Raw genomic sequence first — 6,103 nt, forward strand, 5'->3', positions numbered from 1 at the left:
TTGCCCCATCCCCCCAGTCCTCACCATCACTTCTTCCTCCCACTCCTCACCATCATCTCGTCCTCCCAGTCCTCACCATCGCCCCATCCTCCCAGTCTTCACCAATGTCTCATCCTCCCAGTCTCCACCATCACCCCATCCTCCCAGTCCTCACCATCATCTCATCCTCCCAGTCCTCAGCGTCACTCCATCCTCCCAGTCCTCACCATCGCCCCATCCTCCCAGTCTCTACCATCACCTCATCCTCCCAGTCCCCACCATTGCCCCATCCTCCCAGTCCTCACCATCACCCCATCCTCCCAGTCCTCACCATCATCTCATCCTCCCAGTCCTCACCATCACCCCATCCTCCCAGTCCCCACCATCGCCCCATCCTCCCAGTCCTCACCATCACCCCATCCTCCCAGTCTCCACCATCACCTCATCCTCCCAGTCCCCAACATCACCTCATCCTCCCAGTCTCCACCATTGTCCCATCCTCCCAGTCCTCACCATCGCCCCATCCTCCCAGTCTCTACCATCACCCCATCCTCCCAGTCCCCACCATTGCCCCATCCTCCCAGTCCTCACCATCACCCCATCCTCCCAGTCTTCACCATTGCCCCATCCTCCCAGTCTCCACCATCACCTCATCCTCCCAGTCCCCAACATCACCTCATCCTCCCAGTCTCCACCATTGTCCCATCCTCCCAGTCTCCACCATCACCTCATCCTCCCACTCCTCACCAATGTCTCATCCTCCCAGTCTCCACCATTGCCCCATCCTCCCAGTCCTCCCCATTGCCTCGGGACAGACTATTTCTGCTGCCACCTTTATTTATGCACAGCTATTTAAAGCTCCAAGCTGTAGGCAACGTCTGGGCACTCGCCCTGGGAATGCCGAGTCCCTCAACCAGGGAAACGACCCCAAAACACGACCGCCGCCTCCCACCCCACTGCCGTCCCCGCCACCTTCCCCGCCACCGAGGGGGACGGCTTTGCCATGTGCCGGGACATGGGGAGACGGGGCCATGGCGAGCCCCGGGGAGCAAACGCCAGCCTTCCCTGTCACCCTGCAAGCCCTGCGCTGATTTACAGCCCCTGGGAAGGGGCCGGGATGGGTTTCCCAATCCCGCCGGTGGGGTTTATTGAAGAGATGCCGACTGGGAACGCTGGTCGCAGCTCCCAGGCCTCGGGGAGCTTCTCATCTCCCAGGGAACGGGCACATCTTGCCGGAGACTCGGCTCCGGGGAGCTGCCGCCGAGGTCCCTCGGTGATGGGGGGGGCGGCGGGTGCGTGTCAGAGCAGCTCTGAAATTAGTGATTTGTGCTAACGAACAATGGGGAGGCGGCGGGCGGCGGCCAGCCCCTGGCTCCAGCATTGAAGGGGGGGCTCGGGCTGGAGGTACCCGCGCCGGGGGCACCGCCGCCGGGCCGTAAATCGCAGGGAGACGGGAGGTGACAAAGCAACACTAAGTCATTTGTGCCCTGAACTACGCAGGAAAATGGGAATAATTGAATTTTTTTTTTTTTTTTTTTTTTTTGTCAAAACCCGGGCGATAACAGCCGTTCTTATGAATTATCCGAGTCCTGAAGGATTTTGTCAGGGGATGTACATCGCTCCCAGCCCACGCCACTGAAGGTCCGAGCGCTGGTGAGATCTGAGGGATCAACCAGCACCGACACCGGCACCGCCAGTTTCACTGGGAAAGGTCTGGGAGCAGCAGCCGAAAACTCTTCCTCTGTGAAGTCACCCGGCTCCAGCAGGTCCCAGAAGCCGAACACGCTCCGCACGAAAGGCGCCTTTCCACGGGGCCGGGCCCGCCCGCTCCGGGAGATTAATTATTATTCAAGCGCAGATAAAATGAGCGAGTTCAATGCAGCGATAAAGAGTCAGATAAAGCAGAGCTGCCCTGTTTGCATTTTCTGGCGAGGCGGGAGTTCTGCTCGGAGCCAACCAGCCCCGGGAGCCGGTGCAGCCTGTTGGAAACGCGTCCCCGAGGCCGGAGCCGGTGACCCGGCACGGCAGCTCGGCACACGGCCGGGGCGCAGGTGACAATCCTCCGGCGTTCCTCCGGCATTCCTGCGCCTGGTTGGCACCTGGGGAAGGGCACGGGCGCAGCAGCAGCAGCCGGGGATGGCGGACGCTGGGTTTCTCCCCGACTGGGATCCCGCGCTGCCATCGGATGTGTGACCTCCCCCAGAGCTCAGCGGTACTGCCCCGCTTTGAGCCGCACGGGACTGATTTCTCCTCTCGTGCCCGGGAAAACTGCACTTTTAGAAGACTCTAATGTCTGAATCGGTGAAAATATTTACTTTATCGCCAGCTCTGGGGGGCGGGTTTCAAGGGCTCAGTGTTTTCGAGGTGCGGGGACGAGGAGGAGCGAGACCCGGGCACTCGCCCCAAGCTGCCACCGGGGTTATTCCATCCCACGGACGGCACTTTCCAGAGAAATCAGAGAGTTTGCTGAGTTCTCTCTTGCTCTCCCCTGATGGCTGCCATCCTGAGCACTCCTCGCCCCGGTGCCGGAGCCCCGAGCCCTTCCCTTCCTCCCGCGGCCGCAGCGCTCGCGGGGTCCCACGTTGGCGGGGAGCACGCGGCTTCCTCTGGTAGAACAGGCCGGGTATGATCCTTGGGTATTTTATATTGGTATCGGGATCAATACTGGTCCTCTAGTGTTATTAATGTTAATTATTTACTCTTATCCTATTAAATCTATTTATATTTCAACCCTCGTGTATCCTTGTTTTCCCCGATTCCCCTTCCCGGGTGGGGAGGACTCATCGCGTGATGGAATAATTGTCTAAACGACAATAAACCATTACGGGTTTCTCAAACCATACCAGGTACCTCTGTGCCGGTACATCCCATCCCTAAAGCATCTTACTGGTCCAGTAAAGACAGGACACTGGGCTGGATGGAGCCAGTTCAGGGTTTCCAGACCTGCCATCTCTGGAGACACTGGACCACGCACCCTGTGGTGGGATGCTACCGCCTGATTTCCCGAGGGATTCGGACCTCCAGCAGCACCCACGGCACACAGCGGCTGCGGGGGCCACGGGGAAGATAGCCAGCCCCGCTCCCCACGCGCCATCCCGCTTCCCGAGCGAGCGGGGCCATCCCGCGCTGATCCTGCCGCCAGCACGGCTGCACCAGCCACGGCCTCGGAATGTCTCCTGAACTCCGTCGGGGCTGGGAGCCGTTCCCAGGAATGCAGGGTGGGAGGAAGCGAGGAGACAGCAGTGAAGGCGCAGGGAGAGAGCGCTTTGGCCAGGGTGGTGGGGCACCCTTTGTCGCTGGGTCTAAACTGGGATGGGGTGGGATAGAATGGGATGGGATGGGATGGGATGGGGTGGGATGGGATGGAATGGGGATGGGGTGGGTGGGATGCGATGGGGATGGGGGGATGGGATGGGATGGGATGGGATGGGGTGGGGATGAGGTAGGGTGGGTGGGATGGGATTGGATCGGATGGGATGGGGATGGGATGGGGATGGAGTGGGGTGGGATGAGATGGGATGGGATGGGATGGGGTCGGGTGGGATGGGGATGGGGTGGGTGAGATGCGATGGGGATGGGGGGATGGGATGGGATGGGGATGGGAGGGGATGGGGATGGGGTAGGGTGGGATGGGGTTGGATTGGATGGGATGGGGATGGGATGGGATGGGGATGGGGTGGGGTGGGGTCGGGTGGGATGGGGATGGGGTGGGATGAGATGGGATGGGATGGGATGGGGTGGGATGGGATGGGGATGGGGTGGGGTGGGATGAGATGGGATGGGGATGGGGTGGGATGAGATGGGATGGGATGGGGTGGGGTGGGATGGGGATGGGGTGGGGTGGTGGAAGCATCAGACAAGATGTGGGGAGAGGAACCGCCCGCGGTCCTTGGTGGGGCCAAGGCAGGTGTCACGTCCTTGGCGCGTTGTGCTGCACCCGCAGCAGCCGCTCAGGTGGGGCTCCCCTGGGGAAACGCCGCTCCAAGAGCCTCCCGCCTTCCTCAAACCTCTTCCTCCTTCTCTTAATTGGCTCTCATTTGCATGGGGGGGGCATGTCTGTGCAAGGCGGGGAGCCCTTGCCCATGTCAGCAGAGACCCAGGGGCCTGTCAAAGGTGAGCGGATCCTTGATGTGCAAAGCGCGAGGCAGCCCAGAGCGCTTTCCAGCAGGCTGGGGAACTTTCCAAAGGTCCCTCCCTGCAGCGGCTGATCCGGCATCCTCCCTCGCACGGATCCTGGCCCGCTGCCCCGCCAGTGTTTCCATCCCAACACCAGCTCCTTCTGAGCAGGAGCAGCTTTGGAGAATCCCTCCCGGATGGCCTTTGCCAGCCGGCGACAGGGACTGGGCAGGAGGGAGGGTCCTTGAACCCGGAGCCGCCTTTGCCGGTGCCGAACTCTCCTTCCACCACCCCGCTTCGGGCTGCGGCAGGAGTAGGCTGCAGCCAGGGAGGTTTCCTTAAAAATGGGCTGCGGGGGCTGGGAGGAGTGGAAAAATGCGGCACTGGGAGCCCAGTATGGTGTAGCGTGAGGTTTGTGCGTGTTGCACACCCGGTGCCACCCGGAGCCGACGGATGGACACCTGGGAAACAGCAGTTTCGGAGCCCTCCCGGGGCCATCGGTGTGGCACGGGGGAGACGCACACACCGGGGGGGAGACGCACACGCCAGGGGGGGAGATGCTCACGCAGGGGGGAGATGCCCATGCAGGGGGGAGATGCCCATGCCGGGGGCGGGGGGAGATGCCCACACGGGCAGTGGGGGGTGCACACACAACACCAAGGCACAGGTTGGGACTGGAAGCGAGAACTCCCCCCCCCATCTCCCCGCGCTGGGACAAGGCGCTGGCACAGCCCTCGCAGCCGCGTTTCGGGGCAGCCCCCGTGCCCCCCGTCCCCACATCATCCCCCCTCCGCAGCATGGTGCTCCGTCCCCGGCTGAGAGGGGAAAAGCTTTCGGCGCTGGTGGTTTCCTGGGAAAGGGGAATGTATTTAACGTTGTAAAAGCAGAAAACACCCCGTGAGAAGGGCCAGGAGGAGCCCCCCGGGCTGCGCGTTCACCCCGCCGTGCCAGGCTTCGAGACAAGGGTGCAGAAAACGCATCTTTTGCAGCAGAATAATCAAACGGGAACTTTCGCGCCCGTTGCCGCAGCGTCCCCGACTCCCCAGGTGATGCCACCCCCGTCCCAACCCCCCCGCCACGTCTGCTCCATCCCTGGGGCCTCAGCGGGGAAACTGGACCAGCAGCGCTTCAGGATGGGGAACCGCTCGCCCTGCATTTTAAATGCCACTCAAAGTGTTTTCCAGCCAGCGCCCGGCCTCATCCGGCCCCCGCATTGCCCCGTCTCTCCCTGCCCGGCTGCGACCCACTCGGACCAGTAGCCAGGCTGGGTTCCCAGTGAAAAAGCTTTTAGCGGGATCCCGGGAGGGATTTGCCCAGAGGCCGGTTACGCAGCAGCCCTGTGGCTTTGGCTTGGACATCCCGGAGCAAATCACTGCGCAAGAGTGCGGGCACGGTGTAAGGGGTGGCAGATCCCGGCGGGAGAGTCCTCAGCGCGTGGGTGGCTGCTGTGGTCCCCGCTCGTCGCAGAACCGGCGGCTGCAGCAGCGCCCGAAGCCTCAAGGTCTCCCAGAAAATGCCTTTTCTGCTTCCGAGCGCCCGGGGACGAAGCGGAGGGTGGGAGGAAGGCTTGTTGTCCCCGTCCTGCACGGCTGCTCAGGGATTTGCCCAAGGCCACGCAGGGAGATCCAATCTCCCCAGGCCCGTGGGGGGTGGCCCCGAGGAGTGACGGTCCCGGGGAGCCTGGCGTGACCCCCAGAGTCCCTGGGGTGCCCCATTGAAAGAGGAGTGTGTCAAGGACACATATCCAAACTGCTTGTATCCGGCTGATGAGCCTCATCACTCTGCTATTTGGGGCTTATTTAAATATATATATATTTAAATCTTTTTTTTTTTTTTAATAAAAAAATCCAGGGTTTTATTTTAAAAGCAAAAGTTCCCTTTGGCAGAAACCCCTTTCTTTTTAGCCAGAAGCCCCAGCGCAAGCACTCCCGGGACCGCTGGGCCGTGCTCCAGCTCGGCTCCTCCGCGCTCCCCAGCCGGAGGCTGGGGGCCACCTCCCCAGTACGGA

Source organism: Rissa tridactyla, chromosome 24 (assembly GCF_028500815.1).
Source record: "Rissa tridactyla isolate bRisTri1 chromosome 24, bRisTri1.patW.cur.20221130, whole genome shotgun sequence".
Lineage (NCBI taxonomy): Eukaryota > Metazoa > Chordata > Aves > Charadriiformes > Laridae > Rissa > Rissa tridactyla.